The sequence below is a fragment of the Mytilus galloprovincialis genome, chromosome 7, assembly GCF_965363235.1.
Source record: "Mytilus galloprovincialis chromosome 7, xbMytGall1.hap1.1, whole genome shotgun sequence".
NCBI lineage: Eukaryota > Metazoa > Mollusca > Bivalvia > Mytilida > Mytilidae > Mytilus > Mytilus galloprovincialis.
The window spans coordinates 4,603,428-4,620,147 of NC_134844.1; the positions used below are offsets into that span (position 1 = coordinate 4,603,428).

Below are 16,720 nucleotides of genomic sequence, written 5' to 3' on the forward strand. Positions count from 1 at the left end.
AGCAGATAATGTAAGTATCAATATATGTTTATTCATGAATTATAGAATACTTTCTTGAAACACAATTATTTGCCATTTGAAATCAATAAAAACTCTATTGTTAGGCTTAACATACTAGTAGCTATTTAAGTAAATCTATTTTTTTCACAATATCCCTCAACACAAAACATTAATAGTTTCTTATCATCCAGCATTGTTTGATGGTATAGTCCACTTTTTGGACATTCAGCACAGAACTTTGACATTATTGTGGTTTCAATATTTTTTTGAATTTAAAAGAACTTCAAATCATTGACTGAGTGATGAAAATAATAACTGATCCAACTTTTTTCTTTGAATTTATTCTGGTCTTGTTTCTATGTTTTCTCCATTTATTTTAGGTGGTGAATTTCAATCCTTCTGAAAAAGAACCAATAAAATCTAAAGTAATGGATTATACAAAATTGTTTTCATACATGTAGCAATAATATGATTTTCAATAAAAATAGCTATGCGGTATGGATTTTACTGATTGTTAAAGGTTGTCCAGTGTCATCAGTTGCTAACGGCCTACATCCTTTGGTCTCTGATGGAGGGTTGTCAAATTAGCAATATACCACATCTTCCTATTCTAATACCATATAACAATCAATTAATTTATTCTTCTTTATAAAATTTGGGTATTTTCCCAAGTTATATACATAATATATATATATACTGTAAATTCGGAATTAATGCAAGTTTTTTTTATTGCGAAAAATGCAACGGAGTTGTAAACGCAATAATTTAAACTCGTATTATGAAATATTTTATATGGATTAAACAGGATTTTTCAAAATCGTAAAATTTAAAATCGCATTTAAGTCTAAAATGACAGAATCGCAATAATAAATGCACGCAATAATTTATGAATTTTACAGTATAAAGATCAATGTTAAAAGTTAAAACTTTAGACAACTATAATAACATTCCATTATTCACAAGAATTTGCAATATATTATACAAAATGCAGACAACAGAAACAATATTTCTTTAAGCTTTTGAAGTTCAGACAGATTTCAATTTGTGTTTTATTTCAATGAAAAAATACCTTGAACATATTGGAAATTATAACATTGATACAAACAAAATATGTATGTTTTATCCTTTTTTTTTGTGTTGTTGGCTTGCTGTCTCATTTTAATATACATTTAAACATACATCAATAATCTTCTTCTTTATTAAAAGTAAAAATGGGATATTTTTGATTTTGATATCCCAAAACATTATAGTTCTATCACATAACTTATTACCAAGTTCAAAAACACCAATGTGTTTGATATTTATTTTAAGACATGTATAAATGTTCCAGACCATATCAGTATTCGGATCTTACTTTTATGGTCCAGAACTTACAGTCCCACCATATGTGTACAGTCAGACCATTTAAGTATACTTGTACTGTCTGGTACCAGCTCAACCAAACCTGTGTTTTTATTTTAACTGCAATTAAACTTTTTGTATTAATCTATTAAAGATTTCAGTTATGTTGATCTGTACTGTACATTTGTTTGTAATAAACTTGACCAACTTCTTAAAATTGGGCAGACTGTATGCGTACAGTCCAAATACTTGTTTGTTCTGGAACATAAACATGATTAACAAGCATTTGGCAGGATGTCATGCTAAAATCCCATTAATATTAGTACTAAATGTTGAGTATATACATGTAAATCCACAAGTTACTTACTGAAATTCATGGTGAACACTCACCAAAAACTTACAATTTAGAGGAAAGACTGGAAAGATGAATGCACTAACACTATCAAAACAGAGCATAAAACTTACCGAAAAACAAGATGTTTTACATTTATCCAGGAGCAGGATAATTGAAAAGTTGTTTTTTTCTTTCTCTGCTGTCCATCATATAACTTTTGAATTCATTCATGCAAAATATGAAAATCTGCAAAGGTAAGACCTAGAACCTCAACTTATCCACATTTTGAATTTTGAACTGCATACTTGTCCTTTTCATCTTGCTGACAACCTAAACATAAAAAAATGATAAACATGATAAAAACATAATTCTAGATTGAATTTGTGTTTTTATTTTTGTTGGTACATGTACAAACAATTTTCCCAACTTTAAAACGAAAACATCATCACCAAAGAGGAGGTCATACTAACCTCCGAAATATTTAAACAAACCGAAATTATTACTTGATTAAGATCTTGTCGTAAATTAATGGCATCTATATAGATACTCTTATTTTTGAAAACTTGATGTCTATTACAAACTTATATTTCTTTGTACGAGAGTATGCATATTAAGATGGACTCCATGGACTTTAATGTAAGCATGATTAATTTTACAGTCACTGGCAGTTTTTCAGCTCTATGTGTACATTTTGAGAGAATCTTGCAATACTGTATATTCTGATATTCAGAACTTATTGTGAGGTTTTTATTAATACAACTGAAAGCTGTATCTCGTTTTCATTTCTGATACATATTTATGAGCTGAAGACCAGTGCCGAATTTTTCTCACTGCATTGAAGACCCATAGGTGACCTTCGGCCGTTGTCTGCTCTTTGATTGGGTTGTTGTCTCTTTGTCAAATTCCCAGTTTCCACTTCCCATTTTATATCATGTATGCTGATTTTTCTTAAATTACAATATTCAATCATGCAATTTTGTCTATTATTGAAAATACGATAAGCAAAAATAAATGCACAAAAAATTTAACATTGTTATATATATGTAAAAGACTTTTTTTTAAATTCAAAACAGTTGCCTACACTGTTAATTTCCTTGTTTGATTTCATATTTTTAAAGCCTTTATAGCTAGCTAGATGGTATGCCGGGGCGGATCCAGCCATTTTAAAAAGGGGGGTTCCCAACCAAAGACAAAGGGGATGATCCTATATTCATTTGATTTGTTTTATTGTCTCATACAAGAATATATATGGTTTGACGGTGGGGATCAGGGATCCTGAAATTTTTTCACCTAACCACTGGATGACAGGGGATCTCAACCATTTAAAAGTTTCTCAAACATGTGGGGGTGGGGGTGAACCCCATGGACTCTCCCTATATTTCCTTTGATTTGTTTTATTGTTCTATACAAGAATATATAAATATGGTTTAGGGGTGGGGATCTTGACCGTTTACAAGTTTTCAAACTAGAGGGGGTGGGACTTCACTTTTATTTTATTTCATTATTAATTTTATTGTCCCCGACAAGAATATATATGGTTTAGGGGTGGGGATCTGGATCGTTCACAAGATAATAGCACATTCTCAAATTGAACAGAGTGGGGTAACCCCCAAAGACCTCCTTTTAATTTCATTTGATTTGTTTTATCGTCCCATTCAAGAATATATATATGGTTTAGGGATGGGGATCTGGACCGTTTACAAGATAATAGCATATTCTCAAATTGAAAGGGGTGGGGATTACCTCCCATGGACTCACCCTCCCTTCTTTCTTCCCCCCGAAATACCTTTTAATAAGCCCCAATGCACAGATAGTTCACAGTATTTCCCCTTGATTTACACTAAAGAATATACACTATACAGGTGTAATTTTTTTTTTAAAGATAATACAACTGAAGACCACCATGACCACAGTGGTGGATCCAGAATTTTTCATAAGTGGGGCCCACCGACTGCCTAAGAGGGGCCTGCTCCTGCCATGACTCAGTGATTCCATATATAATCAACCAATTCTTTTCCCAAACAGGGGGCCCTGAACTCCTGATTCCCCCTTTTTTTTCCTCATTTCAATTACCCTGATATAAATTTAGTTTTATCACTTACAATAGGAATGGTTTGAATTCCCAAATAATTCTTATATACCATTAATATCAACATATTTCATTTTTGATAAATGAAAGGCAAAAGTTTTCTATGGGTAGAAATGGATAGTGGGAAGCTTTCAGATTCACACCATGCCGGTGGCTGTGTTCAAAGTGCTGGGTTTTTATGACCCTCGTTGTTTGCGGACTAACTATTTAGGCCAGTGGTGGATAATAGTGTGCGTGCATTAATCTTCTATACCTTCTTAATCAATATATTCAAATACTGACGGCAAGTGTTGTAATGATGTATCAATGTCTTTTTGAAATCACCGTGCTATTTACATGTGGGATCGAGAATGCAGGGGAAGGAAACTTGTCAATAATGTTTATTTCTAAGCCAAAATAAAATGAGCCGCCTGGGTAATAACAGTGCATGTAAGGCTCGTCTCGGAGGGGCAGAGGCGGATTTAGAGGGGGGCCCAGGGGGCCCGGGCCCCCCCTTTTTGGGAAAAAATTTGGTTGCTTATATAGGGAATCATTGAAGCGTGACTTGAGCGGGCCCCCTCTTAGGTCAGTCAGTGGGCCCCCACTTATGAAAATTTCTGGATCCGCCACTGAGGGGTGTCTTTTTTCTGTCTTCTTTTTATGCCCCACCTACGATAGTAGAGGGGCATTATTTTTTCTGGTCTGTGCCTCCGTTCGTTCGTCCGTTCGTTCGTCCTGTTTCAGGTTAAAGTTTTTGGTCGAGACCGGTAGTTTTTGATGAAGTTGAAGTCCAATCAACCTGAAACTTAGTATATATGTTCCTTATGGTATGATCTTTCTAATTTTAATGTCAAATTAGAGTTCTTACCCCAATTTCACGGTCCACTGAACATAGAAAATGATAGTGCGAGTGGGGCATCCGTGTACTGGGGACACATTCTTGTTTTAGTTATATTTTTAATAACTTACACTTTTTTCCATTATTCTCTTTCTTTCACTATTCTTTATTCCTTTTTTTTCTTTGTCCTTTGTTCTCTATTCTGTTAATTCACATCCATACCCTCTTATGTGTATGTGGACTTACTGTAGTTTATTTTTTAGTTCTGGCAGAGATATTAGATACAATATATATGTCTCTGGTTCTGGTATTATGCGATAAGTCAATTTCTTTTTCATGCAGTGTCATGAAATATAATGGTTTTATGCATATCAGCCAAGATTGTGCGCAACATTTTAATAAACAATTCAACACTATATACACGTTATGTGAATTTTATTAAAATCGATGAAGAACATGAATTTGGCAGCTAGTGCCCCTTAAACAGGTAAAGTTCAATTAACAAATTCTGATCTACTGGCATTCAACACCAAATTACTTACTTGCTGTATATTGATAAATGTGATTGATAAATGTGATTGTATATTGTCAATACCTCAACATCGAGAATACGTCATGTGAGGTGTTGGTCGCTACGTTTGATACGGGGTCAAAGGTTGCGGCTTCGAGACAGAGAAAAACATCCAGGTAAAAAGTGTAGAATTTTGTTTTTGAAAATTTGAGTTGTAAATTTTCCTAAAAAAGTACTTAATTCCGTTCATCTAATTGTAAATTTTCCTAAAAAGTACTTATTTCCGTTCATCTATTATGGGTATAAACTAAACTGAACAAGAAAAGTATTAGTAAACAGACAGAAAGTCCGACGTTGAATTAATTATTTTACAATTAATTGTTTAAATATATGAGAGAATGTTTTAGGCGAATTTTCTTTAATTACAGATAAATGTATTTTAGGTTCAGGAAATGATTTATTCTTCGGGTACGTTAAAACAACCGCTCAGGACCTCCCGAGTGCACTCAGGACATACAAAGTGCACTCAGGACATACAAAGTGCACTCAGGACCCATTACCGTAATCATATCTGTACACATGATGGATGTTTATATTCGTTATACGCTTCTTATTTTAGAGTTAAATTTTGGTAGAAGTTGAAATCGCAGGGGCGGATCCAGCCATTTTAAAAAGGGGGGGGTCCTAACCCAGGGCAAAAAAAGGGGGGTTCAACTACATGTCCCCATTCAAATGCATTGATCGGCCAAAAAAGGGGGGGTTCCAACCCCCCCTCCCCCCTCTGGATCCGCGCCTGAATCGAACTTAGATAGATATGTTAATTCTTATAAAATAATGAGGGCACGTGTCACTGATTACACAACTACTGAGCCATGAATTATCCAATCAACAAAATTGATTGGATTATCTTTATTGTTTTTTAGGAATTGTATTGTTTAGTTCAGTTTTGCCTTTAACATGAATTTGCATATAGAAAAAATAAAACATATATCTCATTCGATGTGCTTTTTCAGTTTATTTTTCATGATGACGGGTAAATTAATTTGTTGTGTTTTGCAGTTCACGAATAAAGAAAATTATTTTATAGTTGCGTTTTTTTTTCTGTAACAAGTTCGATTTTTGTTTTTCAGTGTGATTCTTTTCTCTATCTCTCTCTCTAAATCAAGTTTTTAAACAAACACAATGTTGACTGAATATCAAATTTTATTACATTTGTATATCTTTATTCTCAACAAACCATTATACAAGAGAAGACAATTATGTACAATATTCAGTTTAACCTTAACGGAAATCTGTGCACGAAGACTTAGTCGTGGTTTGAACGGATTTCGTGTCAATAAACTGTCTTCGAAATAGTCTTTCTTTGTTAATGTTTGTGTCATTTTGGTCTTTTGTGGATAGTTGTCTCATTAGCAATCATACCACATCTTCTTTTTTAAAATTTCTCGCTACTACAATCTAACTTACATATTTTTTAGAAATAATTATACCCAAAATATCATAATTTTCAAAAAACGGAGACGAAAACGGAGACAAGTTCATTTTCAGAATTTATTTTCGCATTGAAATTCGTTTCAGGCTTGTGAAACTGGACAAAACGACTTTAATTAGAGAAAAAAAACTTAATAAAAACGGATTTCTTAAAATATTCGTATAACTCAAAAATAAAATTCCTGGACAAGTTCGATAAAAATGAGAAATAACATCTAACTACATGTATATGAGTTTTATTGTTTGAAAAGTACGGCTTTAAGTTTTACCGTTTAGAACGGATTCCATATACAAAACTTTAATTAATATAAATTCTTTTAAAGTATGAACATTTATAATTATTTCCCTTTTCAAACTCGTGCAAAGAATTAATTACTGGTCCAGGACATGATAATAAAATTAAGAATAAAACTTAAAAATTTATGGAACGAAATTTTAATAAAAGACGAAAATCTTAAAACATCGTGATATTCATTCTAGACGTCACAATATTACTTCCCACACTGTACTAACAACACAATGTATAAAACAACAATAAAGATAATCCAATTAATTTTGTTGATTGGATAATTCATGGCTCAGTAGTTGTGTAATCAGTTATTTTCTTAAGAATTACAAATTCTACCAAATTTAACTCTAAAATAAGAAGCGTATAAAGAATATATGCATCCATCCTGTGTGCGATGACTATAAAGGGTCCTGAGTGCACTTCGTATGTCATGAGTGCAATCCTTCAAGCGGTGTTTAGACGTACCGTTATTCTTCTGGAAGCTTCAATTTTTTCTTATCAATAACTTTTACACAAGGAGACATTTTTTTTTTGACAGCATGAACCCCAGTTAATGAGCAAACACAAATTAAGAACGAAAATCGTTTACAATTAAATTTTATAGAAGGAAAAAGGGGGGGGGGGTGTAATAAACAAATTTTATTTACGCTCACATACTTTTAAACAGATTTGCATATGTAAGCTCTCTATAGTTAATGTTAAATTATTTCAGGAGTTTTGAAAAAAAGAATATTATATACAGTTTAATTTCGACTAAAATAGTGATTCTTTTTATAGATTTGGTACCTCAGTTTCGACTCAACATTTCATTTTGAATTGTTAGATGGCAAACTCTTTAGGCGAATATTGTATCTGTTCTTTATTTAATTATGGTGATATTGGCGATAATATTCATTATAACAAGGCCTTGTACAAATCCTTGATTATAGAATGTTTGGTAATATAAAAAGACGAAAGTAGACAAACCCTAATTATGCAGGGTTTCACAAGTTGATCTCCAAGCGGCCCACATTTAACATATAATAAGATCTATATTTTTCAACGTTTTCAAAATGAAATAACTTGAATTGAAAATTTCCCAACTGTGAAAATTTGTTATTTCTAAACGTCTTTAATTATTATTTCGGAAAAAAAATTATTTAGCATATTCATATATTTTCATAATTTTTTCCGAGGAAACCTTTTTTTTTGCAAAGTTTACTTCTATATGTTTTTAACCATCACCAGCGACTTATTCTCTGCCATCACCAATTAGTCCTAATTATTAAAGATCAATTGCCCAAATTGAAATGATGATTGGTATATCGTATTGAATATGACCATCGGTCATCCGTGACGTATCCCAAATAACGACGCATGCCGATAGATAGATCATAGTTTATTAATTAGCGTCTCGCAATTTAAATTTCATCAAGGGGACTTAATTAAACCAGTTACTATACAAATCTTGAAAAAACGATGTACATGTACTTTTTAATATTTTTAAAACAAATTACGAAAACGTTTAGTGTAAAAATCACCGAATATAAATGTTTCTTTCTTGCAGGTTATGGCATTTGTAAATAACATTAACGTTTTGGAATTCTAATGCAAAAGACAGTCGATTCAAACTGAAATAACTTCTTTTTAAAGATGGTTTGATTTTTTCAGAGACACATGTATTATATATGTCTCAATACATGTATTATATATGTCTCAATACATGTATTATATATGTCTCAATACATGTATTATATGTCTCTGATTTTATCAAAACAAAAATTACAAAATTATAAAATATGTTAGTTATCGAATGTATACCCTGAACTCTTACTATTATATATACATGTCCTAAGTTACTTAATGTCCTGTGTGCAACCAGGAGATCCTGAACGGTTTTTAAACGTACCATTATTTTATATGCATATATTCAAAGCTGTTCTTAATTATATGCATACTATGTATCAGTGGCGGATCCAGGGGGACGGTTTCGGGGGTTGGAACCACCCCTTTTTTTGAACGATCAATGTATTTGAATGGGGACATATGGTTGGAACCACCCCCTCCCCCTTTTGTCCTGGGTTGAGACCCCCTTCTTTTCAAATGGCTGGCTCCGCCGCAGAGGTATATTTATATATATATGTGTGTACCAGCCCCCCTCCTAAATCTTGGGAAACAAATGGTAGATTATATAGGGAATCACGGAAGCATGACTGGACGTGACCCCTCTAAGGCAGTCAATGAGTCCCCACTTATGAAAATTTCTGGATCAACCATTGCTTAGTTCTAGTTATCTTAGGTCCTAGTGTGAAATAATGCCAATAGGTCTTTTAAAACACATCTTTATTCATACATGTATATATACGTTTTCTCACGGATTTGTTCATGCAATATTGGAATTATGTTTACTCAATGCGCAATTACTGAAGTTTATATTTGCTACTTTTCTTCTTAATTTCATATAATTTTTTTTTTGATTTTTTTTCTTCGAAAAATTAGTGGTGTTGAAATAGGGAATGGACACAGATACCTTATCACATTTAACCAAAGAAATGTTGTATAATGTCATCAATCTGTATTACACGTAGACAGGATGTTCTCTAGAAAACTATACGTTATACACACCCGAGAATACACGCACTGTCGTAATGGAAAATTACTGTATGTTATAGTTACCTGTAATCAGCTTTGCAACACCATGTCATGACAGTTCAAAAAGATTTTCTTCAAATCAAATTGGAATATTCATTTTTTCTGTAAAATTTAAAACTTTAAAAAGTAGACTTTGACAAAATTATGAAATAGAAAGAATTGAACAATTTAAAATCGTATTTTAACAAAGATTTAGATATAATTTTACAACGATCCTTAAAAAATAACCAAACAAACGTTGAATCAAACGATATGAACCTACGCAGTTTTATATTAAAATACTGACACACACCAGTTTGCCATCTCAGTATGCAAGGCAAGGGTGCTTGGTGAGGTGCTGGAACTTGATGTACATGTATCATTAAGTTAATACAGTTCTGTTAGTATTGACTGCCTTTTTACAGAGACTTTCTATTCTTACTGTTATCAGTTAGTATAGACGGTTCCTGGCTTAGAATGATTCTCTGCTCAGCAAATGGTGCGTAATTAGCATTTGAATCAAATTTCTTGTAGAAGTAAAAAACACAAATTAATGTATTTGACAACTTTATTCAGGAGCACAGTCTATATTATCCGGCGTAAATAACTTCGAGATTTATGTGAAAGTTTACTCTGCTGCTCGATCTATGCTAATCGATGTTCCAGTATATTTCATATTTCAATTTATTCGTGAGGCCTCGTCATCGTTTATATTCACTAAAAGCACAGTCGCCTAAATATTTTATATGGCGAAAAAATTGCGAAAATTGGGGGAAATCATATATTTTTAGTAGCATTTATTTTAGAATCTTAAGAGGTTGCTTGCAAATTTAACTCTAAAATGAGAAGTGTATGACGATCTATAACGAATATATACATCCATCATGTGTGCAGATACGACGGCGACTATATAGGGTCTGCCATGAGTGCACTTTGTATGCCCTGCATGTGTGCACCCAGGAGGTCCTCCTGAGCGGTGTTTAGACGTCCGGGAAAATCTTATCTGATTCAGGATCAATTCATCGGTTACACTCCCCTGTCACCAGTGATTCTTTTTTGCTGACATTCTGAAAAAGTATTGTGTAGTCCCTGTGTAAGTGTTGACTCTCAACTTGCACATGTGATTTTTTAACACTCCCTGGACTTCTGCAAAAACAGAAAGTCACAGGACATTCCGACAAAAAGTCACAGGACAAAAAGTCAAACACATGTCAAACTCAGGCATAAAGTAACAAAGTTAATAGGACAAAAAGTCACAAACAATTTGTTGACAATTGATTGAATATAAATGAAAAAAGATTTTGAAATATCTTCTTTTTATTACATATATTCATTTTTAATTTTAGGAAATTGTTCATAATATAAAAAAGAAGATGTGGTATGATTGCCAATGAGACAACTGTCCACAAGAGACCAAAATGACACAGACATTAACAACTAGAGGTCTTTACGGCCTTCAACCATAAGCCAATATAAAGAAGGTATGGTATGATTGCCAATGAGACAACTGTCCACAAGAGACCAAAATGACACAGACATTAACAACCATAGGTCACCAAACAGCCTTCAACAATGAGCAAAGCCCGAGGTAAAGCCCATACCGCATAGTCAGCTGTAAAAGGCAATCATACTATATCTTTTTTTTTATTTACATGTTAAAAAATGCGTGCAAATGTAATCAAAACCTGCACACAAACGATTTTTGTGCGCAAATGTAATGGTAATGTGCACAACAGTAGTTGTCGTTTGTTTATGTAATATATACGTGTTTCTCGTTTCTCGTTTTGTTTATATAGATTAGACCGTTGGTTTTCCCGTTTGAATGGTTTTACACCAGTAATTTTGGGGCCCTTTATAGCTTGTTGTTCGGTGTGAGCTAAGGCTCCGTGTTGAAGGCCGTACTTTAACCTATAATGGTTTACTTTTTAAATTGTTATTTGTATGGAGAGTTGTCTCATTGGCACTCACACCACATCTACCTATATCTACAAACCTAATGCACTGATTTATTTGTTTTTAATAAATTTTAATTTAAAGTTGCTACATCATGTTCATGTATAAAACTTCAAGAAAAATACAAAAAGAGTGTTTTCTTGTTCAAAGAAAAATAATCTCAAAACTAAATTGTGACTTTTTGTCCTGTGACAGTGTGTGACTTTTTGACTGTGACTTTCTGTCCTGCATTCAGATTGAATAGGGGAGTTTGGTTGACCCCGCCTCCCTCTATCTGAGACTACTATCTCAGTGATGAGCTTTATGTTTCATGTACAAATGTATTGTGCTTGTCATATATATGTATGTCGGATAAAAGCTCTACAGACCTTTAATATGTTGTATTGTTATATGTATAACCGACAATAAATAAATAGCCCCTAACAAGTAAGAATTAGGTTACTTCTTTTTGTTTTGACATCTTGCATGGGTTTTTATAGCCCCGTATTAAAATTATGCCCCCACTTTAAAAAAGGGGGGGTATACTGTTTTACCCCTGTCTGTCCATCCATCCTTGCGTGCGTCAGTCAGTCTGTCCGATGAATATTTTTCGTCCCATTTTCCTTAGGAACTACAATAAAAGGATTTCTGAAATTTGGTTTCAGGGTTAAATAAGTCAGCTATACCGTGTGATGCATTTTCAGATTCATCACTCGACAACTTCCTGTTTTCCCAACACTTGTATGATTTTACACATGATAGCCAAGTTGAAAGTTGAAAACTAACAACCTAATTCAGTGGCGGATCCAGGGGGGGGTTCTTGGGGTGCGCACCCCCCCTTTATTTTTGCCGATCAATGCATTTGTATCGGGACATATGTTTTGCACCCCCCTTTCGAAAATTCCTGCATCCGCCCCTGTAATTTATGTACAAAAAAATTGAAAAACAGATATGTTACACATAAACAAACGACGATCACTGAATTATCGGATCCTGACTTTTTTGTCCTGGCAGCAACCATAACAAATTGGCAGGGTATAAGGAACTTTAAAAATATTTAGTTTTTGTGGTTTGGTCAATTTTCCGGATACTGTAAGCAATAAGGCCCCTTTATTTAGTGAATGAAATAATTGTAAGATGCACTTAGCTGTCTGTCATATTTTATATGAACTTGACCTCATTTTCATGCATGGTTCATTGGTCAATGAAACACTGCATTGTTTTGTCAGTTTATCATATGTTTAAAGTTACAGGTAGATTATATTTGGTAGATATGAAACAATTGTAAGGTGTGCATGTCTGAATGGCAGATTCATATATAAACCATGACCGCATTTTATTGTTCTTTGGTCAATGATAAGTTTTCTTGGTTTTGTCATTTTATCAGGCCACATTTAAAAGAATGTCTGTTTCCCCTCCCCGGGTCTACCCTTTGTAAACAGACCAGGAAGGCAGGTTTTTTTTAGCTCACCTGACCTGAAAGGTCAAGTGAGCTTTTCTCATCACTTGGCGTTCGTCGTCTGTCGTCCTGCGTCCGTCGTCTGTAAACTTTTACAAAAATCTTCTCCTCTGAAACTACTTGGCCAAATTCTACCAAACTTGGCCACAATCATCCTTGGGGTATCTAGTTTAAAAAATGTGTGGCGTGACCTGTCAAACCAACCAAGATGGCCACCATGGCTAAAAATAGAACATAGGGGTAAAATGCAGTTTTTGGCTTATAACTCAAAAACCAAAGCATTTAGAGCAAATCTGACATGGGGTAAAGTTGTTGATCAGGTCAAGATCTATCTGCCCTGAAATTTTCAGACGAATCGGACAACCTGTTGATGGGTTGCTGCCTGTGAAATGGTTATTTTAAGGAAATTTTGCAGTTTTTGGTTATTATCTTGAATACTATTATAGATAGAGATAAACTGTAAAAGCAATAATGTTCAGCAAAGTAAGACCTACAAATAAGTCAACATGATCAAAATTGTCAGTCGACCCCTTAAGGAGTTATTGCCCTTTATAGTCAATTTTTAACATCTTTTCATAATTTTTTGTATTTTTTTTAAAAATCTTTTTCTCTGAAACTACTTTGCCAAATTTAACCAAACTTGGCCACAATTATCATTGTGGTTTGTAGTTTAAAAAATGTGTCCGATGACTCAGCCTACCAAACAAAATGGCCGACATGGCTAAAATTAGAACATAGTGGTAAAATGCAGGTTTTGCTTTATATCTTTGAAACTAAGACATTTAGGGCAAATCTTTCAAGATTTAAATGTCCATCAGAATAAGATATATCCCCTCACAAATTTTCAGTTGAATTGGACAACCTGTTGTTGGGTTGCTGCCCTAAAATTGGTGATTTTAAGGTAATTTTGCAGTTTTTGGTTATTATCTTGAATACTATTATAGATAGAGATAAACTGTAGACAGCAATAATGTTCAGCAAAGTAAGATCTACAAATAAGTCAGCATGATCAAAATTGTTAGAGGACCCCTTAAGGAGTTATTGCCCTTTATAGTCAATATTGAACAACTTTTCGTCATTTTTGTAACTTGTATAAAAATCATTTCTAAAACTACTTGGCCAAATTTAACCAAACTTGGCCACAATCATAATACTAGGGTATATATTTAAAAAAAAAGTGTCTAATGACCCCGCCTACCAACGAAGATGGCCGACATCAGTAAACACATTAACACATTAACAGGTGAGGTTCTTAAGAGCCTCTAGTTTTTTTTAACTGGATGTGATTGTCATAGCATGGTCACATGAATGGTTTGACTTGTCCAGTCCAGGCCACTTATCAGTTGTTTGTGCTCAATTTGATTGTATTTATTTAGATTATCTATCCTTCTGCTTTCAAGCACTTTCCAAAAATGGAAACAAATTATTTTCAGGAAAAAAATAATTTCGATTTTTTTGTGGAAAATAATTTTTTGACCCGGGCGCTTATTTTTGACCCGTGTGGGGGGAGGAGAAACAAACATATTTTTAATTTTGGCCTTAGATTTTTTAAGCATAGGTCTACTTGTTGTATGGAATGACTACAAGGTATCATATAAAAAAGATGTCTGCCTGCCAAGGTTAATTTTACTGTGACCTCATATTCATAGAATAATGATAATATTCATGATATTGAACAGCAAGAATGATGAGTAAGTTGATGTTATATACAAATAAGACAAAATTTTCAGTTGCCTACTAATTATGTAATACATGTAGTAGTTATTTTTGTCATTAAATGATGTTTACCCTTTTATGTGTAGGGCAAGAACATGAAAGATAAAAGGGAAACTATAAACAGAAGAAATTATCAACAAAATAAGATTTACAGAGGTCAACAAAGCCTAAATGGTAAGTCCACTGTTATAAAAAAATTTGTCCTTGAATAATAATTAAATATTTATTAAAATAAGATGTGGTATGATGAAAGAGAAAACTATCCATCAGAGTTCAATTTAGTGGATGTAAGCATTGTAATTACTTATTAGAGGCCATTGATGACCTGTAAGTAATGAGAAAACCCATACCCTATACATGTTATAGTAATCTATAAAAGTCAACACTAACCAAATTTGAAACAGAGCATCAATTCAAACGTCAAATATACCAGACTAATTTATAAAAACAAAAAATTATGAAAAATAAAAATGACGGGTATGAACCAACATCAACCACTGAACTATGTACAAGCTCCTGATATTAGACAGGTATAATATGGCTGGGTTGATATAAAAATAAGAAACACTTAGCAGTCTGATTTCCAATGAGACATTTCTCCAATAGAGATCAAATGACATTTAAGGAGGCTCTAGGGTATAACAATTTCAGAAAAATGTTTTAATATTTTTTTTTTATAACTCAATTTATTTATATCTTTATCATATGGTACACCAAATCATTCAAAACAATCAATTCGGTTTGGCCCCAGATGACTTTTAAAATGCATATATCATTGAAAAAGCTCCAAATTATCTCCCTTTGGTGCAAAAAAGCCATTTTTTGGCATTAAAAATGTAATATCTTATTTAACTCATCGGTGGCCTATATTTTTTATTATAATTTTAAATAAGCTGTACTTTAACTAAACTATTATAAAATTTAAGCGATTTCTGTAATTTAGTACTTGAATATTTAAATGAAAGTTTATCATATTAATCATAAACATGATAAAATAGCCATTTTATTGATCTCTTCACTGATAATTTTTGAGTTTTTGTATTTGTAGGTCAGAAATCTGGATTTTCATGGTCATCATTCACAGATCAATACTGAACGGAAAACTTAAAGCTGATATTTTTCTCCATAGTGCGACTTTTTTATTAATTTGAAATGGAACATGTTTTTTCCTACATTTATTTGAAAGAGGAAATTTCAACATGATGACTATAAACAAAAAGGAGTCATATCATCACGATCATTGATGCACAAGAACTTGATCATATAAATACAACAATGTAATTATCAATTGAAAGATGGAACGAATGAACAAGATATTAGAATGTTGTTGTCCAAATAAACTTGCTTTGTCTTCTCATTTGAATCTCTCCATTCAATAAAGATGTACAGAGGAAGATCTTTGAAGAACAGATTGAAAAAATGTTTTGTCTAAGAATTGCAGGAATATTCTAGTGAATGAAATTATTTATTGACTTCACTCTTATATAGTGGACTGAATAATTGTACATAGCAAGCTGTGAATAAAGAAAGCAAAAACTTTAACAAAAAGTGTTTATATTATAAATTTGCAATTATAAGCATACTATTATGTACACCACAAAGTTATATATAATTCAAATTGTTTGCCTATACAAGTATTGCAATGAACCTATAACAAAGAAAATCTTACCTCATGAAAAGAGTGAACTATTCAGTCAGAATATGAAATATTTTTTCAGTTCTATTTTTCATAATAGAATAAACAAGACAAAGATTTCAAAACAATATTTTTCATTTATTTAGAAATTTCATCATTTTGTTTCAGTGAAAGGACTTTATTCTTTGACTGTAAAATATTATTATTATACATTCCAAAATAAGAATAATATTTATTGTCATATAAACAAATAAAAAACATGTTTGTGACAAAATTTAAAAAAAATTATATATATGTATATATAAAAAATATAAAAAAAACTTGTATACATTTAAAACATTTTACTACCAAACAGCATTCATTGTAACATACACATAACTTTATATTTATATATATATATTTATAATTTTAATCCCATAGGATTTTATTTTGTCCCATGGGATATTAAAAATCCCATGGGATAATTGTAGTCCCATGGGATTTTTTTTGTCCCAT

At 32.5% G+C, this 16,720-nt stretch overlaps 2 long non-coding RNA genes across 3 annotated transcripts; one reads left to right on the forward strand and one right to left on the reverse strand.

The window, feature by feature from the left end:
- Window positions 1–9: 9 nt before the first annotated feature.
- LOC143082159 (uncharacterized) lies at window positions 10–4,143 on the reverse strand. The gene is made up of 3 exons (XR_012980302.1): window positions 4,018–4,143; window positions 1,807–2,005; window positions 10–399 (listed from the first exon to the last, which is right to left on the reverse strand). It is a non-coding gene; the product is annotated as an uncharacterized LOC143082159 (long non-coding RNA).
- A 6,349-nt stretch (window positions 4,144–10,492) lies between these two features.
- Window positions 10,493–16,137, forward strand: LOC143082160 (uncharacterized). 2 transcript variants are annotated; one of them, XR_012980305.1, is made up of 3 exons: window positions 10,493–10,575; window positions 14,676–14,763; window positions 15,638–16,137. It is a non-coding gene; the product is annotated as an uncharacterized LOC143082160 (long non-coding RNA). The 2 variants fall into 2 exon arrangements; XR_012980304.1 differs by lacking the exon at window positions 10,493–10,575 and having other exon boundaries at window positions 14,097–14,763.
- The last annotated feature ends 583 nt before the right edge of the window (window positions 16,138–16,720 follow it).